General features: G+C 43.4%; 1 protein-coding gene across 1 annotated transcript in view; it reads left to right on the top strand.

Moving 5' to 3' along the window:
• Positions 1 to 2,061: 2,061 nt before the first annotated feature.
• The window catches only part of ATP10D (ATPase phospholipid transporting 10D (putative)), a 214,967-nt gene continuing 190,305 nt past the window's right edge, over positions 2,062 to 26,723 (top strand). Inside the window, exon 1 of the mRNA XM_073583462.1 lies at positions 2,062 to 2,268. The gene's annotated coding sequence lies outside the window, so the exon portion shown is untranslated. The remainder of the gene's footprint in view (positions 2,269 to 26,723) is intronic.

The following is a 26,723-nucleotide window of genomic DNA, read 5'->3' on the forward strand; positions in this document are numbered from 1 at the left end:
TCATTAACCCCCAACACATTAACCCCATCCCCACTCATTAACCCCCACACATTAACCCCCATCCCCACTCATTAACCCCCATCCCCACTCATTAACCCCCCATCCCCACTCATTAACCCCTATCCCCACTCATTAACCCCCCACACATTAACCCCCATCCCCACTCATTAACCCCCATCCCCACTCATTAACCCCCCACACATTAACCCCCATCCCCACTCATTAACCCCCACTCATTAACCCCCATCCCCACTCATTAACCCCCCACACATTAACCCCTATCGCCTCATTAACCCCCAAACATTAACCCCCATCCTCACTCATTAACCCCCCCATCCCCACTCATTAACCCCCACACACATTAATCCCCACTCATTAACCCCCAACACATTAACCCCATCCCCACTCATTAACCCCCACACATTAACCCCCATCCCCACTCATTAACCCCCATCCCCACTCATTAACCCCCCATCCCCACTCATTAACCCCTATCCCCACTCATTAACCCCCCACACATTAACCCCCATCCCCACTCATTAACCCCCACACACATTAAACCCTCACAAATTAACCCCCATCCCCTCATTAACCCCCATCCTCACTCATTAACCCCCCCCACACATTAATCCCCATCCCCACTCATTAACCCCCCCCACTCATTAAACCCCTTCCCCACATTAACACCCCCCATCTTCGGTGTCTTCAGCTCCACAGTGGAGCACTTACCACCAGCGTTCGCTCTGGGCGCCGGGGAGTGACGTCAGCAGCGTGATCACATGACCTGATCACGCTGCTGACGTCGCTCTGGCCCGGCGGTCAGAGCTTCAATTGTACTGGCGTGTGTATAGACGCCAGTACAATTGTTCCCTGGGAGCCGGCACGCGCACCTTCTCTGCGCCAGCTGTCAGCTTGATAACTGACACAGAGAACCGCCGACTCTCAGGCCGGGGAGGCGGCAGAATGCAGCCGCCAGGGAGGACACTGCGGACCGCTGCATTAGGCGGCCCGACTGCGCCCCCTGACAGCTGCGCCCGGGGCAACTGTCCCCCCCAGATACGCCCCTGGTATGTCTTCCCACCAAGTCTCCCGCATTGGCGCGCTCCATCCCTTTTAAGTCTGACTCGCCCCCTACAGTCGAGTGCAAAGGTCTGTCCAGGCAACAATGGTGACAGCCCTGATAGTTCTGGCCCTGACACGAGAGAGAGGTACCACCACCCCGGTCCATCTCCCTACACTAGAGCCGATATTCTCAGCCACGACTACGGCCCTGGCTTCCGCTCACAACTTCCACCTCCTGCCGTTACTTAGTGAGTGCTATCTCCTGACGTCTCTTGGTTACTGCCATCGACTGCTGGCTCTTTGTGAGTGCCATCTCCTTCCAACCCTCGGTGAGTGCCATCTCCTGCCATCTCTCGGTGACTGCAACCTTCCGCCGACCCTCGGCGAGTGCCATCTCCTGCCAACCCTCGGTGAGTGCTATCTCCTGACGTCTCTTGGTTACTGCCATCGACTGCTGGCTCTTTGTGAGTGCCATCTCCTTCCAACCCTCGGTGAGTGCCATCTCCTGCCATCTCTCGGTGACTGCAACCTTCCGCCGACCCTCGGCGAGTGCCATCTCCTGCCAACCCTCGGTGAGTGCTATCTCCTGACGTCTCTTGGTTACTGCCATCGACTGCTGGCTCTTTGTGAGTGCCATCTCCAGCCATCTCTCGGTGACTGCCATCTCTCGGTTACTGCAACCTTCCGCCGTCACTCGGCGAGTGCCATTTCCTGCCGTCACTCGGCGAGTGCCATCTCCTGCCGTCATTCGGTGAGTGCCATCTCCTGCCGGCTCCCGGTGAGTGCCATCTCCTGCCAACCCTCGGTGAGTGCATCTCCTGCCGACTCCCGGTGAGTGGCTGAGTGCCATCGCCTGCCGGCCCCCGGTGAGTGCCATCTCCTGCCAACCCTCGGTGAGTGCATCTCCTGCCGACTCCCGGTGAGCGGCTGAGTGCCATCGCCTGCCGGCCCCCGGTGAGCGCTCCATGTGCTGGGTACACGAGGAGCGCAGCCTCACAGAGAGACGAGTCTGGGTAGTGACGTCACGGAGCAGCGGCCGCTGATTGGCTGAGACGCGCCTCCCAAGCACGGGCTGCCGGAGCCGAGCCGCAGCACTAGTCACCAGCTGAGGACGGAAGGCTGCTCCGGTGGCGGCTGCACGAGTTCCTCTCAGAGACGGTGGAAGCGCCTGACTATGCACCGGACCGCCAGCCGCTGAGGAGCATGGTGAGCCGGAGATAACGCGCGGAGCTTCTGTTATTGTCCTTCCGTGAGGAATAGAAGTGGTGGTCGGAAGCTGCCATTGTGTGCTGCCCCCTCACTGCCGGGTGCCCCGCTGCCTGTGCAGTGTTTCCTACTCTCGAGCTGTGGGCATGGAGTAATCACTTCCGACCACAGCCTAACATAGCGGGCACGAGGATTCCCAGAATTGCCTTTTGGGACCTTTCCACTAAACACGTAATTGGGAGGAAAATTCGTTTTTGCACTTGGGTGTCATGAAAGCTGCTGCACCGTTTGCTGACTCCGTGCCACACTGGTGCTGCGGGAGGAGTTAGCTGAGGGTCTGTCAGTGAGCTTGTGCTGAGCCACTGTGTAGCACCACAGACGACTACACATATGTTGGGAAGCGAAGAGCCAGAAACAGCCAAATGGTGCAATATTGTAATGTAACCTAATGGTAAGAATTATTCTAAGCCCCGAGCACATGCACTTAATTCCAAAACAAATGATTCCCCGAAGGTGGAAAACACCTTTTCATTGTAGCCTTATATAGTGTTTTTACTTTGGAGCAATGCCATTGTAGATTTTAATGCTGGTTTTTCTAAGTTAGAATTGCAAGAAACATAGAAAATGACAAAGTCAGTGTTTTAAAAAATGTCATGTACCCACCTTTCAAAGTTGCACCACTGCCACCCGGACTGTGTAATGCAATGTTGCCCATAGGGACCGCTGCTGCCAATCATTGGCTTCCACAGTAATAATAGCTCATCGTGATGCACAATTCCACTTGTTTGGTGGGGAGGGGTGCACCTCTTTGTTACTGCACAAGTTGCACCAATGTTGTTCGCTTCACATGTATGCGGCGCACTCCTCTGAGCCCTTTGCAGGGGCTTCCTCCTCTTTGAGACAGCGGCCACTTATAAAAATAAATTTCCAAATTTTTTTTTTCTCCCAATTTTGCATTTTTTAACAGCAATTTTACTACAAATACATAGCAGGTGGGGTCTCCTATCCTTCATTGATAGCAGTAAATGCCTGGGGAGCGACCTCAGACCTCCCAGGGATCATAAAAATGGGGCTCCACTCCAATAAAGACAGGCCTATGTAGAGCCTGGATGAAGAAAGCTGCCCCCATCTGTGGGATAGGGGATCACTGTCTATTTTGGAAATAACCCTTTAATCAATTTGTTGTTAACCGTCCTGATCCAAAAATAGGCTCCTGTCCATGTCCGAATCTCCACGGTGTAAGGCTTGTTCACTACCCAGTGCTGTAGCGCTAGGGCTCGTCAGTAATTTCGGTACGCCTCGCGCTGTCGTGCGCTGCGTCTTCACACTCTGCCCTCCTCTCACTCACTTTGTGAACTGTGCATCGCTAGATGTCATCGTTACATGTAAGACTGGATGACCCCAATGTACAACGGGCACTTCTATCAATACAAGTAACCAGGGCTGTGGAGTCGGTAAGCCAAACCTGCGACTCCGACTCCTCAATTTCCCTTACTCCGACTCCGACTCCAACTCCGACTCCCACACATATTGCTTATATTTAAATGAAAAATTTATTGTAGTACAATGTGAACCTCAGACATTTAATCATTTTTATGATCCAATAATCAAGATATTTAGATAGAACAGAATATGTATTGGTGTACTACCCGGTTTTCATTCTTTTTGGTACAGATACGATATGGATAGACAGATATGGATAAATGGATAGAGCAGATTTCTAATCTGCTTTTGCTATTGAAAACATTATCTATGAGCTCAAAAACCTTTCAGGTGATGCAGTTTTTTAAAAAGATGATCAGCTTTTGCAGCTGAAAAACGTATCCTCAAAAAACACAGGAAAAACGCTGTGTGTGAATGTGGCCTTAGATCAGGAATAGAACAGACATTTATAGGACATTTCATAACTTTCCCAAACTCCTATGAAAAAATATTCAGCACATCCTGCATTGAATTACTGTACCCAATTTATTATATATTTTAGGAGTCTGAGTCGGTCCATTTTATACCGACTCCAACTCCAACTCCGACTCCGACTCCACCAAAATGAGCACCGACTCCACGACTCCGACTCCACAGCCCTGCAAGTAACTAGCAAAAATGGATATTGGTGGTGGGCTATGGTTAAATAAAATGCAAAGCCCTTTAGTATTTCTTCTATGGCCATAACAATATATTTCAAGGGGTTTTCAAAAGATTGTGTTTGAAACATAAACATGTACTGTACAACAAATTACTTATAACAAAGCTCCATCAATGCATTGGACTTAAAGCCACTAAAACTCGGGACTAGCCATGAATGCAGGACGTTGGAGGCGTTTTAGTAATACAAGTATATTAATTATGTGTTTTTATATGTCAAACACATTTTAAAGGGACTCTGTCACCCCTTTTTCGGCCTCCACCGCCATCAGGGGCTTATCTACAGCATTTTGTAATGCTGTAGATAAGCCCCCGATGTAACCTGAAAGAGAAGAAAAACGAGTTGGATTATACTCACCGGGGGATGTGGTCCGGTGCGGTGGGTGTCGCGGTCCGGGTCCTGCGCCTCCTATCTTCATACGATGACGTACTCCTCCTTACTTCTGCCGCAGCTTCTGCGCAGGCCTACTTTATCTGCACTGTTGAGGGCAGAGTACTGCAGTACGCAGGCGCCGGGATAGGTCAGAGAGGTCCGGCGCCTGCGCACTGCAGTACTCTGCTCTTCCCTTAACAGGGCAGAGAAAGTACGCCTGCGCAGGAGCTGCGGCAGAAGTAAGAAGGAGGACGTCATCACTAGTAGATGGGACCGGACCGCCCGCCGGGTGAGTATAATCTCGTTTTTCTTATCTTTCAGGTTACATCGGGGACTTATCTACAGCATTACAGAATGCTGTAGATAAGTGTATGATGGCGGTGGCCGCAGCTAATAGGCCAGAAATGGGGTGACAGATTCCCTTTAAGTGGGCATCTACCTAACGTGTGACTGTGACCTTCCTGTGTGAATAATGCAGACTGTAAGCTGCTGGATCCTCTGTTCTTCTGTGTGCTTTGTGTGTCAGTTTTTTGCCATCTTCGTGTCATTTGGTTTTCATTTGTGCAATAACTCTCGTATGGAAGTTTCCTCAGTGTCTCCCAGCAATTCATGAAAAACACAGTACATGGACCTTTTCATTGCTCTTTTTTTTTTTTCCACTGACTTTCATATCGATGGATGACTTCTGTACGAAAGATAGACCAGAGAAGGACCTGTCAGTTTTTTTTTTCTTTTTTTAATATGGATCATTATTCAGCCAAAAAACTAAAGTTGACTTGTGAATTGACCATTATTATAAGGGTAAGTTCACACTGGGCGTTTTTGCTGCGGTTTTTTTATGCTAATTTTCAGCACCAGCAAAGCCTATGAAATTTCAGAAATCTCATGCACACACTTTTTTTTTTGTCAGTATTCTGTGCTTGATGCTTTTTTTGGACAATAGAGCATGTCACTTCTTTCAGCATTTTTGCAGTGTTTTTCACCCTTTGGCTTGAATGGGTGTTGAAAAAACGCATGTATCATTTGCAGTGTTTTTTCTGCACAAAAGTCATGGGCATTAGCATGGACAAAGAGGCACCTAAATGCTTTTTTTCCACAGCTTCTTTCCAGACAAGAAATCAGGTTTTGGTGCAGAAAAAAGGAAGCAAAACACCCAGTGTGAACATACCCTAATGTGTTGTGTGCAGTTAGGCCTCTTTCACACTTCAGTTTTTTACAATCAGTCAAAATCCGCCAGGTTTTGAAAAAAACGGATCCGCAATTTTTTTTTGCGGATCCGTTTTTATCCCAATTGAGTTGCATTACTGGCGGATCTTGACTGATGGTCATCCGTTGGATCAGTTTTTGTGAGGATACGGCAAATTTTTTTCATCCGCCGGCATGCCTGGGCGGACCATGCAACGCTTTTTTTTGTGGTTGGATCCGCATTTTCCAGTGCGCATGCCCGGAGAAAGGAAGTCAGGGAGAAAATTAACCCTGAAATCCTTTCTGGTGGAGGAAACAATCTCAATCTCGCTCGCTCGCTCGCGCTCTCTCTCTGCGCCAGCGGTTCCTTTAAATTTCCTCATTTTGCGGATCCGTCAAAAAAACGGATCCTGTGGCATCCGTTCACATCACTTAGGAACGGATCCGCTTGTCCGCCTTTTTGGCGGATTTTAACTGACACAAAAAACTGAAGTGTGTAAGAGGCCTTAGTGGGGAGAAAAGGCTATTCATACATTCTATTAATGTTATTTTAAAGGTATTTTATTTTCAAAGTGGATGCACACGTACCAACGTTAATAAGTGTAGTAGTTCACATACATTTTTTTCCCTGTATGGACGGACTGTTTAGAAAAAATTGCAATATGCCATGGTGTTTTTGGTATTTCAGATGAGACTCGCATATATTTCAGTGAGTGCTAAAAATAAATACAGGTGCTTCTCACAAAATTAGAATATTATCAACAAGTTAATTTATTTCAGTTCTTCAATAAAAAAAAAGTGCAACTCATATATTAGTCATTACAAACAGTGATCTATTTCAAGTGTTTATTTCTGTTAGGCTGCGTTCACACGTTGCGGTTTTCGCGGCAGTTTTTAACGTGTGTGATTTTGCCGCGAAAAAAAAGGCATCCCATGCAATCCTATGGGATTCCGCAATGCTGTGCTAATGCTGCGGATTTTCCCGCGGCAGAATCGCATAGCAAAAAAATACGCAGCATGCTCATTAATTTGCGGAATCGCGGCGATTCTGCCCACATAGGAATGCATTGTTCTGCTCAGGGCTGTGGAGTCGGTAAGCCAAACCTGCGACTCCGACTCCAACAATTTCCCTTACACCGACTCCACGACTCCGACTCCCACATATATTGCTTATATTTAAGTGAAAAATTTATTGTAGTACAATGTGTACATCAGACATTGAATCATTTTTATGATGCAATAATCAATATATTTATTGGAATACAACTTTAGAACTCAAAAAACTGTAATAAAGTGTAAATATGTAATACACTATGTAATATCGATTACATATATATATTGTGTGTATATATAATACTATGTAATAAACTATGTAAGTAGCAAAAAACAGTTTTCAACAAAAACATACTAAATAACATTTGTGCAGTCTATGAATTTGTTCTAAGAAATAGAATTCCCTCCATCAGATCCTCCTTCATAGATGACCTCACATCTGACCTAATAATTTTAAGGCTACAGAACAACCTCTCTACACTAACTTGGGTTGAAGGTAATGCCGTAACTACATCGGCAACATCTCTAACAATTTCGGGGTATAAAGGAATTGCCTCATGCACAGTCAGTTTTGATGAACGGTTGAATTTTTCTATTTCTTTGAGAGCAAGTGAAACATTTTCCTGAAATATCGTCAATCTGCTTGCTATAGGAGACGGAGTGAAATCTTTTTCCTTGTGGCAACGCTTTGCCTGCTCTATATCATCCAATTACTTGTCAAACTCCTCATCTGATGAGGCTGAAGATATGGCAGCAGTAGCACTGTCAGGACCCAAGTCCTCTTGCGCCTGGCAGTCCTCCTGTAGGCCACTCATCCTAACTGCGCTTATGATTTATTCACACTGCGGGGCTGGGAATCTCGTGCATGCGCAGTAGTTATCTGCGGCTCTCACATGCCCAAGATTCCCAGCCCCGCAGTGTGAATAAATCAAAAGCGACTGCGGGGCGGGATCTGTGGCCGCGCAATATGAAGGCCAGGATGTGATGTGAGAGCACGAGCACGTCGGGCAGCACTAACTGCGCATGCCCACGAAGCTAAAGTACTGCGCAGGTGCCAAGTACGAAATGACTGATGGATGCGAGGCGTCTGTGAGAGGGAGAAAGACCTGCCCCCCCTGTCAAATTTCAGGTATTTTTGAACAACTTTATAAACGATTATTTCTGCAGTGGAACGGAAGCTAAGTAACAGAGCCACCTTGCTAGAATGCAGCATTAGTGCTGCACAAGGTGGCTCTTTTACTTAAAAATGCCTGGGGGGGGTGACAGGTTCCCTTTAAGCAATTCCTTCAATTCAGCCACCTGTGTCCATTGACCTTCATGTAGTGTTACCTTGGGGTTCGCCATATCTATAAGAAACGGTTTTAGTTCAAGCAATCATTAAATAAGTGCTGCCCCACCTAGTGGCTTGATCTACAATTGCCCCTTTCCCAGCACATCTCTTCAAGATGGAATCAATTTTATGGGTTCTGGTGGCAATAACCAATTTCCTCACTTTTCCAATCAGATTTCCAGCATGTCCCTCTTGCAGACTATCTCTTATTGCCAGCTGCAACATGTGCACAACTTTCTCACATTCTCCAGCTCGGGGCCCAGGAATCGGATCCTGTGCAGGGCAGGCACCCCTCCCCCTCCTCTCTCTGGTGAAGACTGCAGAAGACAGGACAGAGGAGGGGAGATTGCCCCCTGCAGTCTGGAGTCGGTGCAGGACGGGAGCACTGCAGCATACAAGTGATTTTTGATAGGTGCGTGCCCCTGCTTCAGGGGGGGGGGCAGCTACCCCCCCGCCCCTCGCTGGCTATGGCCATGATTCACACACAGTGTTTTTGCGGATCCATTTTTTGCATTGACTCTTGGCATCCCAGCAAAGTCAATGGGTTTCAAGATATGACATTCAGACACATTGTTTTGTGAGGATCCGTTTTTGGGCTGAATGAGCATGTCAGTTTGTGTGGCGTTTTTCTAATCTGCTTTTGCTATTGAAAACATTATCTATGAGCTCAAAAACCTTTCAGGTGATGCGGTTTTTTAAAAAGCTGATCTGCTTTTGCAGCTGAAAAACGTATCCTCAAAAAACGCAGCAAAAACGCTGTGTGAATGTATCCTTAGATCAGGAATAGAACAGCCATTTATAGGACATTTCATAACTTTCCCAAATTCTTATGAAAAAATATTCAGCACATTCTGCATTGAACTATTGTACCCAATTTATTATATATTTTAGGAGTTGGTCCATTTTATACCGACTCCACCAAAATGAGCTCCGACTCCACAGCCCTGGTTCTGCTTACTTTCCGCATGTGGCTGTGCCCACCATGTGAAAAGTAAGCAGAACATTTGCGGATGGTACCCATGGTCCGGAGGAGAGGAGACTGTCCTCCAGTCTGTGGGTACCATATCCTGTAAAAAACAGAATTAAAATAAAAAAATCGGGTTATATTCACCTTACGATGTCCCGCGCAGCGTCCCCAGGCTTAAGCAATACACGTGGCAGGTCCCTTCCCAGTAATGAATTGCGATTATGACCTTTGCTGACGTCGTGTTCTCGCAATACTGTAGCGGTCTCGCGAGACCGCGTCATCATCAAAGGTAATTGCCGCAATGCATCACTGGGAACGGGACCTGCCGGAGCATCACGATGATTGGGGACGCAGAGCGGGACATCGGAAGGTAAGAAAAACCCGATTTTTGTATTTTTATTATTTTTAACATTATATCTTTTACTATTGATGCCACATAGGCAGCCTCAATAGTAAAAGTTGGTCACACTAGTCAAACACTGTGTTTGACAAGTGTGACCAACCTGTCAATCATTTCTCCAAGCGATGCTACAGATCTCTTGGAAAATGCTAGCATTCCGCAAGCTAATTACGCTTGCAAGTTGCTAGTTTTTCCGCGGGAATTTAAAATGCGATTTTCCCGCGGAATGGAATTCCGGAATTCCCGTGGTAACTTCCGCTGGAGTTCTGCTACGTGTGAACCGAGCCTTAAAGTTGATGATTATGGCTTACAGCCAATTAAAACCCAAAAGTCATTATCTCAGTAAATTAGAATAAATAACAAAAAACACCTACAAATGGTTCCTAAGAGTTTAACAAGGTCCCTTAGTCTGTTTCAGTAAGCTCCACAATCATGGGGAAGACTGCTGACTTGACAGATGCCAGAAGGCAGTCATTGACACGTTCCACAAGGAAAGTCAATTTTGTATTTAATTTGGAAATCAAGGTCCCAGAGTCTAAAGGAAGAGTGGAGAGGCCACAATCCAAGATGCTTGAGGTCTAGTGTGAAGTATCCACAATCTGTGATGGTTTGGGGAGCCATGTCATCTGCTGGTGTAGGTCCATTGTGTTTTATCAAGATCAAAGTCACCGCAGCCGTCTACCAGGAAATTTTAGAGCACTTCATGCTTCCCTCTGCTGACAAGCTTTTTGGAGATGGAGATTTCATTCTCCAGCAGGACTTGGCACCTGTCCACACTGCCAAAAGTACCAATACCTGGTTTAAAAACAACAGTATCACTGTGCTTGATTGGCCAGCAAACTCGCCCGACCTGAACCCCATAGTATGGGGTATTGTCAAGAGGAAGATGAGACACCAGACCCAACAATGCAGACGAGCTGAAGGCTGCTGTCAAAGCAACCTGGGCTTCCATAACACCTCAGCAGTGCCCACAGGCTAATCGCCTCCATGTCACGCCGCATTGTTGCAGTAATTGATGTCAAAGCAGCCCCGACCAAGTACTGAGTGCATTTACTGAACATACATTTCAGTAGGCCAACGTTTAAGATTTTAACCCCTTTCTGCCATTTGACGTACTATCCCGTCCATGTGCCCTGGGTCTTAATTCCCAGGGCCTGGATAGTACGTCATAGCGATCAGCGGCAGTTGACACCCGGCACTATGTGTCAGGGGCGGTCACGGATCCAAAATGGCGGCGGGGGTCTGCAGGGAGTCGGCTTCCTCATGCCTGCAAAGCGCAGGCACGAGGAAGCCTTCTGCACTGCCTGTGACAGATCACTGATCTGTCACAGCAATCTGTGATGTGACAAATCAGCGATCTGGCACATGACAGTGATGTCCCCCCTGGGACAATGTAATAAAGTTAAAAAAAAAAAAAGAAAAATTCCCTAATTCATTTTTTGGAAATAAAAAATAACAAACAATAAAAGTACACATGTTTGGTATCGCCGCGTCCGAAACGACCCGCCCTATGAAATTGTACCATTAGTTAACCCCCTTAGCGAACCTCTTAAAAAATAATAAAAAAACAAAGCAAAAAATAATGCTTTATTATCATACTGCCGAACAAAAAGTGCAATAACACACGATCAAAAAGACGGATGTAAATAACCATGGTACCACTGAACACATCATCTTGTCCCGCAAAAAACGAGCCGCCATACAGCCTCATCAGCGAAAAAATTAAAAAGTTATAGCTCGCAAAATAAAGCGATGCAAAAATAATTATTTTTTATATTAAATTGTTTTCATTGCATAAAAGCTCTAAAACATAAAAAAGACATAAATGAGGTACTGCTGTAATCGTACTGACCCGAAGAATAAAACCGGCTTATCAATTTTACTGCACGCAGAACGGTGTAAACGCACCCCCCAAAAGAAATTCTTGAAATGCTGGTTTTTGTTCATTCTGCATCCAAAAAATCGGAATAAAAAGCGATCAAAAATTGTCACGTGCATGAAAATGGTACCAATAAAAGCATCAACTCGTCCCGCAAAAAATAAGACCTCACATGACTCGGTGGGTCAAAATACGGAAAAATTATAGCTCTCAAAATGTGGTAATGCAAAAACTATTTTTACAATAAAAAACGTCTTTTAGCGTGCGACAGCCGCCAAACATAAAAACTGCCATAAATAGTAAATCAAACCCCCCGTTATCACCCCCTTAGTAAGGGAAAAATAATAAAATTTAAAAAATGTATTTATTTCCATTTTCCCGCTAGGGTTAGGGGTGTGTTGGGGTTAGGGTTGGAGTTAGAATTGGGGGTTTCCACTGTTAGGGCACATCAGGTGCTCTCCAAATGCAACATGGCATCCGATCTCAATTCCAAGCCAATTCTGCGTTGAAAAAGTCAAATGGTGCTCCTTCCCTTCCAAGCTCTGCCATCAGCCCAAACAGTATTTTACCCTCACATATGGGGCATCAGCGTACTCAGGACAAACTTTTGGGGTCCAATTTCTCCTGTTACCCTTAGGAAAATAAAAAATTGGGGGCAAAAATATAATTTTTGTGGAAAAAAAAATGATTTTTTTATGTTCACGCCCGGGCATTATAAACTTCTGTGAAGCACTTGGGGGTTCAAAGTGCTCACCACACATCTAGATAAGTTCCGTGGGGGGTCTAGTTTCCAAACTGGGGTCACTTGTGGGGAGGTTTAATAGTTTAGGCACATCAGAGGTTCCCCAAACATGACACCCGCAGACAATTCCATCAAAGTCTGCATTCCAAAACTTCCCTTCCGAGCCCCGACGTGGTTTTCTCCCACATATGGGATATCAGCGTACTCAGGACAAATTGGACAACTCTTGGGGTCCAATTTCTCCTTGGGAAAATTAAAAAAAATTGGTGACTAAAAGATCATGTTTGTGGAAAAAATATGATTTTTTTATTTTCATGCCCGGGCGTTATAAACTTCTGTGAAGCCCTTGGGGGTTCAAAGTGCTCACCACACATCTAGAGAAGTTCCTTGGGGGGGTCTAGTTTCCAAAATGGGGTCATTTGTGGGGGGGTTCCGCTGTTTTGGTACATCAGGGGCTCTCCAAACGCGAGATGGTGTCCGATCTCAATTCCAGCCAAAAAAAAGTCAAATGGCGCTGCTTCCCTTCCGAGCTCTGCCATGCGCCCAAATAGTCGTTTACACCCACATATGGAGTATCCGCGTACTCAGGACAAATTGCACAATAACTTTTAGGGTCCTGTTACCCTTGGGAAAATTGGGGGTGAAAAGATCATTTTTGTGGAAAAAATATGATTTTTTTAATTGTACGGCTGTACGTTATAAACTTCTATGAAGCCTTTGTGGGTTCAAAGTTCTCGCCACATATCTAGATAAGTTCCTTGGGGGGTCTAGTTTCCAAAATGGGGTCACTTGTGGGGGGTTTCCACCAGGGCTGTGGAGTCGGAGTTAGTTTTGGTTGGAGTCGGTAGAAATGTACCGACTCCAGCTTTAAAAAAAAAATGTATTAATATTTCATAATTGAACTTTCATATGAATTTTATAAATGTTACTCAAATATATATGGTCTATCAAACTATGAACAGTGATAAGCAGTTCTGCTGGAGATAGACATTTCTTACTTCTTGTGTGTCACTGTTCTCCACTGCCCTTATCTAATCTTATACTTGGTTAACCTCATGCTGCCCCAACCCCCCTACTTACAATGTATGAAACTGAAAGTGAAAATGTGTTGCAAATTCTTAGTAGTAAAGCTCCTCCTCTAGACTAGATCATACTAGATGTGCGTCTTCCAAGCATCTCACAGCTGCCTGCTACTCAGAAGAGGAAGACTGTAAGAAGTATTATCCTTTCAACAAACTTTGCATCAGTTAACTGTGAGTACATGAGGAATAATAACAGTATTACTGACCACTATATCAGTTGTACGACCTGGCAATAATTTTGTACAATTGTTTTTAGGAAAAACAATTGTCATTTGGATTGTGAATGCAGAATTAAAAACCTGAGAATGTCAAAGAAGCATCACATTAAATCAGCTGTATTTGAACATTTCACCATCACTCAAGATAGAAAACATTATGTCTGTCAGTGTATGACAAATGATCCAGACGAAAACAAATGCTGTGAAGCCAAGATCATAGAATCGTAGAGTTGGAAGGGACCTCCTGGGCCATCTGGTCCAACCCCCTGCTCAAAGCAGGATTCGCTAAATCATCCCAGTCAGATGTCTGTCCAGCCTCTGTTTGAAGACTTCCATTGAAGGAGAACTCACCACTTCTCGTGGCAGCCTGTTCCACTCATTGATCACTCTAACTGTCAAAAAGTTTTTTCTAATATCTAATCTGTGTCTCCTCCCATTCAGTTTCATCCCATTGCTTCTAGTCTTTCCTTGTGCAAATGAGAATAAAGTTGATCCTTCTACAATGTGACAGCCCTTTAGATATTTGTAGACAGCTATTAAGTCTCCTCTCAGTCTTCTCTTTTGCAAACTAAACATTCCCAAATCCTGCAACCTTTCCTCATAAGACAGGGTTTTCAGACCGGTCACCATTCTGGTCGCTCTTTTCTGAACTTGCTCCAGTTTGTTGATGTCTTTTTTAAAATGTGGTGCCCAAAACTGGACACAATATTCCAGATGAGGTCTGACCAAAGAGGAGTAGAGGGAAATAATGACTTCACGTGATCTAGACTGTATGCTTCTGTTAATACATCCTAGAATTGCATTTGCCTTTTTTGCTGCTGCATCACACTGTTGACTCATATTCAGTCTGTGATCTATTAGTATACCCAAGTCTTTTTCACATGTGCTGTCACTTAGCCCTATTCCTCCCATTCTATATATGCTTTTTCCATTTTTATTGCCCAGATGTAGTACTTTGCATTTCTCCCTGTTAAAAACCATTCTGTTAGTTGCTGCCCACTTCTCCAGTTTATTTAAATCTTTTTGAATCCTCTCTCTCTCTTCTCTAGTATTAGCTATCCCTCCTAGCTTTGTGTCATCAGCAAATTTAATCAGTTTACCCTCAATTCCTTCATCTAAATCGTTGATAAAGATGTTGAACAATACAGGGCCCAGGACAGAGCCCTGTGGTACCCCACTTGAGACATTCTTCCAACTGGATGTGCAGCCATTTACGACCACTCTTTGGGTCCGATCACTAAGCCAGTTATGAATCCACCTAACAGTTGCCTTGTCCATTCCATACTTAATCATTTTTTCAATAAGGATTGTATGAGAGACTTTGTCAAATGCTTTGCTGAAGTCAAGATATACTATATCTACAGCATTTCCTTGATCCAACCAATCAGTGATACCGTCATAGAAGGAAATTAAGTTAGTCTGACATGACTTATTAGTTACAAACCCATGCTGACTCTGTTTAATCACTTCATTCTTATCCAGGTATTGACATACATGTTGTTTAATAATTTGTTCAAAGATCTTTCCTGGTATAGAAGTCAGACTCACCGGCCTATAGTTACCTGGGTCCACCTTCTTCCCCTTTTTGAAGATAGGAACAACATTTGCTCTTCTCCAGTCTTCTGGCACTTCTCCTGTTCTCCAAGAATTTTCAAAGATTATAGAGAGGGGTTCAAAAATTTCTTCTGCTATCTCCTTCAGTACTCTGGGGTGTAATTCATCTTGACCTGGAGACTTGAATTCATTTAGGCTAGCTAAGTGTTTCCTCACTATCTTTCTGTTTATAGATATCCTGGATTCTTCTATTCCCTTAATAGGACAGTGAATAACAGTTGATGTTACATTTCCTTTCTGAGAGAAAACAGATGCAAAATAGGAATTTAAAAGTTCAGCCTTCTCAACATCCTGTCTTACCATTTCATCATTTTCATCCTGTAAAAATCCTATAGCATCTTTGACTTTTCTTTTACTTTTGACATATCCCCAAAATCCTTTATTATTGCTTTTGACATCTCTTGCAAGCCTCAATTCATTTTCAGCTTTAGATAATCTGATTTGTGCCCTGCAGGTTCTGCAGACAGCATTATATTCTTCTTTAGATATGCCTCCCTCTTTCCATTTTATAAACATTTTTTTCTTCCTTTTTAGCATGTGCTTAAGTTCTGTGTTCATCCATCCTGGTTTCCTTAACTGCTTCCTATTCTTCCCTCTTTTCGGAATTGTTAACAACTGTGCTTTGAGAATTTCATTTTTCAAGATTTCCCATCCTTCCTGGACATTTTTGTCTTTAAGGATATCCAGCCATTGGATCCCTCCAATTCTCTTTCTGAATCCCTTAAAATCTGCCTTTCTGAAATCTAACCTTGACGTCTGAGTCTTCACAGGTCTTCCGCCTCTAGTTATCCAAAATTCTAAAATAGCATGGTCGCTACCTCCTAGGGTCCCAGCCACTTTTACCTCCTCAACCATTTCCTCCCTGTTTATAAGGATTAGATCCAAGGTAGCAGTTCCCCTTGTTTTCTCCCTTACCTTTTGGAAGATAAAGTTGTCAGCAAGAGCGGATAAGAATTTCCTTGACCTGTTAGTTTTGCCTGAGAGAGATTCCCAACAAATGTCTGGATAGTTGAAATCTCCCATGACAACTATGTCATATTTTTTGGAGAACTTGGCCATTTGATGCATAAAGAGTTCATCCATAGCTTCAGCTTGCACAGGCGGCCTGTAGTAAATGCCTACAATGGTGTCCTTTCCATTGTTCTGTCCTTGTATTCTTACCCAAACAGTTTCCACAGAACTCCCAGTCTCTGAAGCTTCAATCTCTGTGCAGATATACGCGTTTCTAACATACAATGCGACACCCCCTCCTCGTTTATCAAGTCTGTTTCTTGCAAATAAGTTGTATCCTTCTAGTCTTGTATTCCAATCATGTGTATTGTCCCACCAAGTTTCAGTGATTCCAATGACATCATATTTCTTTTCCTGTGTTAGTAGTTCCAATTCTCCTTGTTTGTTGCCCATGCTTTGTGCATTAGTATAGAAACATTTTAGTTTGTGATTGGTTTCTCTTTCTCCAATATTTTTATTAATTAGATTCTTTCGTCTTTGTTCTTCCTTTCCACTTCTAATAGCAGAGTTCTCAATAGCATTTGTCAGGTGTATGGCTTTTTCTGGTCTTTTGCTTACCTTCCCATGTTCTAGTTTAAAGCTCTCCTTACAAGTGTAGCAAGGCGACTTCCAAATACATGCTTACCAGTCTTCGTAAGGTGCACCCCATCTCTAGCAAGTAGTCCATCGTATAAGTAGTTCACTCCGTGATCCAGAAATCCAAATCGTTGCTGACGGCACCATCGACGTAGCCAGTTGTTCACCTGCAGAATCTTATTCCACCTCCTTGTTCCATGGCCATCCACTGGGAGGATGGAAGAGAAGACCACCTGCGCTCCCAGTTCTTTCACTTTCTTGCCTAAGTCTTCAAAGTCTCTGCAGATGGTTTCCAGGTTGTTTCTTGCGGTGTCATTTGTCCCCACATGTAGTAGCAGGAATGGGTAGTCATCTGTAGGTCTGAAGAGTCCTGATATCCTGTCAGACACATCTTTAATTTTTGCACCTGGAAGACAGCACATTTCTCTTGAAGTTATATCCGGTCTGCAGATAGCGGCCTCAGTTCCTCTCAGCAGGGAATCCCCCATGACCACCACTCTCCGTTTCTTCTTCACAACATTTTTCTTTCTCCATCCAGGAGGACTCTGAAGGCGTACAAGGTTGCTGCTTGTTGGCAAAGTCTTATCCTGATGTATTTCTTCATTGTTTTCCTGCGTGAGAGCCTGGTACTGGTTTCTGAGCAGTATGGGTGCTGACTGCCTCCTGATCCTCCTGCTTCTCTGGGTCACATGTCTCCATTCCTCTGTTTCTTCAGGTGCACTTCGAATTTCTTCTCTTTCTGTAACATGAAGAGATAATTCTGCTCTGTCCAAGAACTCTTCACCTTCCTTAATGATCTTCAACGTAGCTAACCTCTCTTCGAGATTTTGCAACTTTTCCTCCAACAGGGACACAAGCTTGCATTTGTGGCATGTGAAGTTTGGCTTTTCCACTGGTAAGTCTGTGAACATGTAGCAAGAAATGCAGCTCACCAAATGGCTCCTGGCCTCTTCCATCTTGAGATTTCTTAAAAACGATGAAAGATGAGCCCAAATCGGTTTTTCCGATTTCCTCTTTTCAGCTGCAACGGCCAAAACCCAGTGATCGTTGAGCTTGCGGAGACTCTTCACTTATCCCAGAAGGCACTGGGAATATGCAAATGATCTCCTCAAGACTCTTCCCCTGATGAGTGCATATTCAGGCAAAGATAAAAATGCTCCTACCAGAGCTTCTAATCTAAAGAGACATTTACAGCACTTTCATCCAGAAGTACTGAAAGCAGTGGATGAGAAAGACTGCATCCAAACCAATGAACCAGTGCCCAGCTCTTCCAGCCAAACAAAGGAGCAGAGAACTTTGCAGCCATCAGTTGCAAGATATTTTGTCAGTGACAAAGTTACTGTGACAATGACAGTAGATACATTTAAAAAACAGATCATAGAGCTTGTTGTAAAGGATAGTGTGCCTATTTCATTATTTTCACGACCAGCTTTTATGTGTCTGAATGGGGAAATGGCCCTCAAGCTTGGTGTTTCTCTGGAGAGAGAGAGTATTAGAAAATTAGTAATCGAAGAAGCTTTTAAACAAAAGGAATAACTTAAAAAAACTCTCAAGGGACGCTTTCTGTTTCTTAAAATGGATGCCTGCACACGTCACAGAGTGAACTATTTTGCCATCAATGTCCGATTTGTTTGTGACAAAAATGAAATCGTTACCAAGACATTGGCAGTAAAAGACACCAAAGCTCATCACACCAGTGAGTTTCTCCAGGTCTTGGTGGAAAAGGTTCTGCAAGACTATGAACTTAAAAAAGAGCAAGTTCTTTCTGTCGTAACTGACAATGCTTCAAATATGATAAGTACTATTAAGCTAATGAATGAGAGTAATGATGGTGACCAGCAGCTAGAAGAACATTCTGGGTCCACAGACACAGAAATGTTTGAAATAGAGGAACACAGTATTGTAACTGAGGAGCAAACTGAAGTTGCTTCAGATGAACAGCAACATGATAGTTTAGATGATCTTGTTGAAACTGTGTCAATATGTTCTTTCATTCATCACATGCGCTGTGTTGTGCATACGCTACAGCTGGCTATAAGAGACAGTCTGCAAGAAGGACATGCTGCTGCACTGATTGGCAAGGTGAGAAAATTAGGGGTTCTGGCAACAGTAGCCAAAGTTGACTCAATTTTGAAGAGACGTGCTGGAAAAGGGGCAATTATTGATCAAGCCACACGATAGGGCAGTACTTAATGATTCAGCGCTTGGTTGAACTGAAAACCTTTCTTGTAGACATGGCTAACCCTCAACTGACGCTAAATGAAAGTCAGTGGAATCAGGTGACTGAGCTGGAAAAATTGCTAGAGCACCCATTTACAGTGACTAAAAAATTACAAGCAGAGGACTTAACTCCAGGTATTTTCTTAAAGGAGTGGAAGAACCTGATGTTTCGCCTGTCCCAAAGAGGAGGGTTAATTGCAAGTGGCATTGCTACATCAATGAAACGGAGAGAGGAGCTACTATTACAAAATAACATTCTTTTGGCAGCTGTTTATGTAGACCCAATGCATCGGATTCTTCTAGATGATCAACAGCTAAGTAAAGGAAAAGAAGCTCTGTTTGAAATAGCAGTAAGGATGAAAGGGTTGCAGAACAGTCAGGAGGAACAAGAAGAATTTGGTCGTCCTGCCACATCTTCACCCTCATCAACTGATGAAGAATTTAATTTCGAAAAATATTTGGATCACAAGGACCGTGCAAAGCGTTCCCGCATAGAAGAAGAGTCATCCCCATCAAGGAACACAGCCAGTACATTTCAGCAGAATTTTTCATGTGCACTAAAAGAAATTGAGAAATTTGACCGTTCATCAAAAATAACAGTGCAACAAGCGATTCCTCTGTATCCTGACATTGTCAGAGATGTTGCCCGAGTGGTTACAGCTTTGCCACCAACACAAGTTAGTGTAGAGAGGTTGTTCTCTGCTCTCAAAATAATTAGATCAGATTTGAGGGCATCCATGAAGGAGGATCTGACAGAGGCAATACTTTTTCTGAGGGCAAATTTATAGATTTCTTCTTATTAACTGCATAAAAGTGTTTATTGCATATTTACTTACAGTTTAGAAAAGTTATTTGCTAATTGTATTCTAATAAATGTAGTTTTTGCTCTAAGTGGTCTGATTACTTATATGATGGTGAGAAACTGAATAAGCACGATGTTTAATATTTTACAACAGTAAATTTGTTATGAATTGGCCATTTATGAAGGAGCCGGAGTCGGAGCCTGATAAAATCCAGGAGTCGGAGTCGCAACTGTGGCTTACCGACTCCACAGCCCTGGTTTCCACTGTTTAGGTACAACAGGGGCTCTCCAAACATGACATGGCGTCCGAACTGAATTCCAGCCAATTTTGCATTGAAAAAGTCAAACGGCGCTTCTTCCCTTCTGAGCTCTGCCATGCGCCGAAACAGTGGTTCCCCCCCACATATCAGGTATCAGCGTACTCAGGACAAATTGCACAATAACTTTTGCTGTCCAATTTCTCCTGTTACCCTTGGTAAAATAAAAGAATTTGGACCTGAAGTAATTTTTCTGTGAAAAAGTTAAATGTTCATTTTTTTTTTTTTTAAACATTCAAAAAATTCCTGTGAAGCACCTGAAGGGTTAATAAACTTCTTGAATGTGGTTTTGAGCACCTTGAGGGGTGCAGTTTTTAGAATGGTGTCACTTTTGGGTATTTTATATCATATAGACCCCTCAAAGTGACTTCAAATGTGATGTGGTCCGTAAAAATAAAATGGTGTTGCCAACATGAGAAATCGCTGGTCAACTTTTAACCCTTATAACTTCCTAACAAAAAAATTTTGGTTCCAAAATTGTGCTTATGTAAAGTAAACATGTGGGAAATGTTATTTATTAATTTTTTTGTGTGCCGTATCTCTGTGATTTAAGGGCATAAAAATTCAAAGTTGGAATATTGTGAAATTTTCGCCAAATTTCCGTTTTTTTCACAAATAAACGCAAGTTATTTGAATGAAATTTTACCACTAACATGAAGTACAATATGTCACGAGGAAACAATGTCAGAATCACCGGGATCCATGGAAGCGTTTCAGAGTTATGACCTCATAAAGGGACAGTGGTCAGAATTGTAAAAATTGGCCCGGTCATGAACGTGCAAACCACCCTTGGGGGCTAAGGGCTTAAAATCCTTTTTCAAGCTGGTGTTATAAAGTATTCTAATTTACTGAGATAATGACTTTTGGGTTTTCATTGGCTGTAAGCCATAATCATCAACATTAACCGAAATAAACACTTGAAATCACTCTGTAATGACTATCTAATATATGAGTTTAACTTTTTGTATTGAATAACTGAAATAAATACATTTTCTGATATTCTAGTTTTGTGAGATGCACCTGTATTTAAATAGGATGTCATACGGTATCTGTGCTTGCCAATTTATTGATGGGAGCTGTTTGCTCAGATTTCTTGTCCTTATACAATTCCACAATCTGTTGCTGTTTTACAGACTTTCTGGTTTGTTGCTTGTAGATTTGACTTGTTGCATAGATATCATGTTATTTGCTTGATTAACCAAAATAATTGTAAGTCGACGTCTCGGTGGAATTCAAGCTCCATTGCAGCTTGTTTTCTGACAGTCGCAGTCTATTCACAGGCAGCTGTAAGTGGCCACTGTCCTGTGCCGATTATGTGGCAACAGCGAAGAATGAGATTTTTGTAGCAATGGTATTCAGTCTAGATAAGGTTCACACCTAAAGCCCCCGTTACACACTGCGATATCGCTAGCAATATCGCTGTAAAGTCACCGATTTTGTGACGTTACAGCGATATTGCTAGCGATATCGCTGCATGTGATACTTTCCCCCGACCGGCTCCCCCGCTGGTTATCGCTGATCGCGCAAGAAGCTGCTGGACCATTCCTCGTCCGCCACTTCCTGCGGCGCTTCCTGCTGTGACGACGAGCGACGCGTGGAGCCGGGCGGGAGGACGCAGGATCGCCGCGTCTGACAGGTAAGTAGCGACCCCCGTCCCCAGCGATGTCGCTGGTGAGATCTGCCTGAGTGGCAGCTTACTAGCGACCACCTAGTGATGCACCAGCGATCCTGACCGCGTCATATCGCTGGTCGGGATCGCTGGTGCATCGCTAGGTGTAGCGGTACCCTAACACAGTGCTCTCCTCTGAGCACTAAGTTTTTTTTTTGTTTTTTTTTTTTAAACTAGCAGGATGGAGGCCAGACTGAGTCCAAATGACTCTGCCTGTTTTCTAATGGTGCTACTGGTTTCCATCACAATCCTGTTTTTCGGGGACTCTGAAGGAAACTTCAATGGAATCTCCAATGCATTGCTCAGTGTGAACCTAGCCTAATCCTCTACATCCCTAGAAGGACATCAACCCTTTTTCCGTATCTTTTTGTGGCACAATGGACCACACATGGGCAGCACAGCAACCAATTATAGAAAATATTCTCGAGCACATGAGCAATTTTTCACACAGACTTCATGTCCACATAGAAAAAGTGGCAGCATGTAATTGTTCCATTTTACCGACTAGATTAATGGATGTAAATGGCAGATGGTGGCTTCACCCATCCGTAATGCGTTTTCACAAGGACTGTGTCGCAGCAAAGTTGTCGCAATACCCCAGCCAAATAATTTGCTACACTGTATCAGTAAAATGTGAGGATTGCCTACCGTATATTGGATACATTTGTAGAAAACTTTCAGCTGGGAGAACTATTTGCTATGAGATTTTGATAGAAAAATTGAATCACAGTTCCTTTGCCCTTTTTGTGTATAATTCAACACTAAGGCTATGTTTACATGTTGCATTTTTTTTAGAAGTTTTTGATGCATTTTTGAATACAAATTTTAAACTGCGTTTTACAGTACCAGCAAAGTTTGAGATTTCAGAAATATCATGCACAGAGCTTGCTTTTATTGTCATCAGTATTTTGTGCAAAACCTTGGGTTTTACAGAACGGAATGTCACGTCTTTCAGTGTTTTTTCCAGCATATCTTACTTCTTCCAATAGGTGGTGCAAAAAATGCTGAAAAAAATGCAAGTATCAGTTTTTGGTGCCCAAACCTTATCAGGTGGAATCAGATATTTTTTATATGCACTAAATTTAATTAGGCACAGTAGACAAATGTACCATGTCAAGAAACTAATCAAAACAATGCTCTTTTGCAGCAACTTTCTTACTGCCAAGAGAGCAGGTTTTGCCTGCGGAAAAACCCACATCAAAAATGCATCGTGTGAACATGGCCTAAGAAGAGAATCTAGGGGTTTAGCACGATAGGAATTAAAGGGGGCAAAACACCTCTAAGTGGGCCCATAACCTTGGTTTCCATGTTTACAACTACAGGTGCACCCTTATAACAGTTGCTAAAGGAGAACTTGCAGCTTGTCTGCTGCAAGTCACTTGCTATTCCAATAGTGCGGACGTCCATTCTAAATATTGCTACATTGCCGCTGTTGAGTTGCTGCTCATTGGCTGCAGCCGACACGAGATATGGCAATGTCACATCACTGTCAGGAACAGCGGCGCTGACATAATTAAAACTGCTCTGCTGCAAGAGGTGAGTATACGCTGTTTTTATTTTAATTCGGGTCAAGTGATGAAGCTGGGGTTGTCTTTTTAAGAATGGTGGTCGCTCCATGTGGGCTATGCCGTATGAGTATGAGGGGCCTAGAGTGACCTTCACCTCTGCCCCTTCTCCCCTCCCCCTCCCTCCGGTAGCTACTTGACTGTCCACAACCCTTCCTGACATTAGACGTTTAGGTATGACCTATATTCCAAGTAGTTGCCAGAAATGCATGTATCTGTATGGCCAGTTTTTTTTTGTGGGCACATAAGCTGTGTCCAGCGTGATCACTGTGGAAGGTCGGATTAGCTGGCAACTAAGCTCTAGCAACAATCACCAGTGCTAGCACCGTCCCTGGCTGTTTAGCCCTCTAGCTGCCATGGTTCATAGTGACCGCGACGTTGAAATGGTTAGGAGACGCAATCATGGGGACCAATAAGGTGGTCAAGGCAATCAAGGGTAAAGACGGAAAGATATGCTGGTTTGTAAGGCCCTGCCATAAGCAGGATCTAACAGACCTCCTGTCAGTGTTAGGGCTAATGCAGGCGAGTGTATAAATCGGATGTGTGCTGTTCGATTTTTGATCAGACAGTACACGGACAACACACTGACCCATATTAATAAATAGTGCTGTTCAAATGAACGAACTCTTTCTTCGTCTGACTGTGGGGGAAAAAGAAAAATCCCAGCATGCAGTAATTTGTTGCCAGTCTCTAAAGCTGTGTACCCACGTTGCGTTTCTTAAGCGTTTTTTGCTGCAGCGGAAACTCTTAAAAAATGCATCCCCATGCAATCCTATGGGATTCCGCAGTTGCTGTGCCCATGCTGCGGATTTTCCCGCTGCGGTATCGCATAGCGGTAAAATCTGCAGCATGTCCATTATTTCTGCAGAATCGTGGCGATTCCGCCGCCATAGCATTGCATTAAAACGCTCACTTTACGCATGTGGCTATGCCAACCATGTGTAAAGTAGGCGCTTCATGTGCGGATGGTACCCAGGGTCTGGAGGAGAGGAGACTCTCCATTCCCTGGGTTACCATAATCCTGTTTAAAAATTAGAATTATAATAAAAAATAGTGATATACTTACCCTGTGATGGCCCCCGGAGCTCTCCCACCTCTCAGCCACGTTGCCGGCATCTTCCGTTCCCAGGGATGCATTGCGCGAATCACCTGAGATGATGTCGCGGTCTTGCGAGCATGACGTTACAAAGGTCCTTCGCGCAAGCATCCCTGGGAACGGGACTTACCGGGAGCGCCTGAGGACATCGGAGGCCGTCAGAAGGTGAGAATAACCATATTTTTAATTTTAACATCCTATCTTTTACTACTGATGCTGCATAGGCAGCATCAATAGTAAAAAGTTGGTCACACTTGTCAAGCACTATGCATGACAAGTGTGACCAACCTTTCAATTACTTTGCAAGCGATGCTTGGAAAGCGCAAGCATTCTGCAAGCTAAAAACGCTTGCAAATTCCGCATGTGTTTACCCACGGGGAGGGAGTTGCGGAAATGCTGCGGACATTTCTGCAACGTGGGCACTTAGCGTAATGAGACTCACCTATTCATGGAACATCCGAGTGGCATCCAGTTTTTATGGATACATTTTCTGGTATAAACAATGGAAACCGTATTTGACCATGTACACGTTTTTATGTAGAAAACAGATGTCACATGGATGATAAAAAAACATGAGCACACTGGTGTAAATTAGAAAAATAATCATCTGCGTTTTCTGGATGAAACTCAAACTATTTCTCGTGCTCTTCTGCAGCCGGCCTATCACTGACAAGTTTAAAAACTCTGAAATATGAAAGTGTTGCAGGGTATTGGACAGCAGTAAGTCTAAGTGCGCACGTTGCATATTTACTTGTAGAAATTTCTGCATGGCAGAAAAACGCAGCGGAAAATACACTAATTTTTGTATGTTTTTGAATGCGTTTTTTCCTGTTCTTTCCACAAAGAATTGACATGCTGCAAATACGGACTGAAATTTCCTGATCATGTGCACAACACTTCAGGATTGTCATTGAATTACCTTGCATAAGTATTGCATTGCGTTTTTGGACCATTTCCGCGCGTAAAAAACACAGCAAATAAGCAACGTGTACGCATAGCCTAAGACATATCAGTTTTCAATTCCATTTAAAAGGACTGAGAAAAAAAGTTCAAGGGCGAAAAAACAAAATGATGGAAAACTGTTACGTCAATAAAAACATTTTCTGTTAAAATAAAGTACACATCTGGTATCACAGTTGCTAGAATGATCCACACTATAAAACTATTGATGCTTAACCCCAATAGTGAACTGCAGACTGTAAGAAAAAAAACAAAAAGTAGGTTTCCACTGCAGAAAAATGGTATTGCTTTCTTCTCTAATTTCCTCTTTCAGCTCTGTTGGCTGAAAAATAAAATTACAATTTTAAAGCTTTCAAAATATATTGATCCTTTTTTTTTTTTTTTTTTTTTTTTATAGAAAATTTTTCATGGTGTCCAAAAGTAGCAGCATATAAAAATATAAATTCTTTATCACCGTAATCTCTTCACTTTTACCAAATGATGAACAATGTAAATAAAAGTCGTTCAACAGCTGATTAGTTAATTTCGCCTCTCAAAAATCGCAGTAAGGTTCCATTCACATTTATTCTGTGCTGTACAATGAGCACTTTTTATTGGGGGTTTCCATCTAAATCTTTGAAAAACCTGATTTGAAACAAAACCCTTGATGGAACAATTACTGTAATGAGGCAGATGGAGACACTTTAGATACTATTTACCCTTTTTCCCAAGTATTCAATCTTTTTAGACATACAATAAAAGAACAGCTAGCCACCCTTTGTGCGCCTCTAAAAAGAGAAACACCATTGCAAAGGCATCCATACTGACTCCAAAGTAAATCTATGTGCCTCATTAGTGAGTGGTTTCAGCAGTGTTCTGTCTGAATTGTGTATGCAAATTTACACAACAATCCTGATGTAAGTGCTCAGTGTAGAGCACAGGATAAATGTTAACTGCGCTTTAAAAGCAATCAAAAATGTTATGTATCCCAAAATTGTACCAATGAAAACGTAACTCTCCATCGAAACCTGCACTTCCAGATCTAAATGCCCCATCTCTGCTGAGCCCCACAGTGTGCCTATATCATAGTTTACGTCCACATGTATGGCATTATTGTAGTAGCTTAAGCACACCTAAAGGGAATCTGTCAGTAGTTTTTTTGCTACTTCATCTAAGAGCTGCATTATGTAGGGAAAGGGACCCTCAACTTTGTCACAAGTGCTGCACCCAGTAAGCTATTAGCTCTTAGATGTAGAATGCAGCCCAGCTGAGAGC

Source organism: Dendrobates tinctorius, unplaced genomic scaffold (assembly GCF_039654945.1).
Source record: "Dendrobates tinctorius isolate UK_male_01 unplaced genomic scaffold, ASM3965494v1 ptg000079l, whole genome shotgun sequence".
In the NCBI taxonomy this organism is placed as follows: Eukaryota; Metazoa; Chordata; class Amphibia; order Anura; family Dendrobatidae; genus Dendrobates; species Dendrobates tinctorius.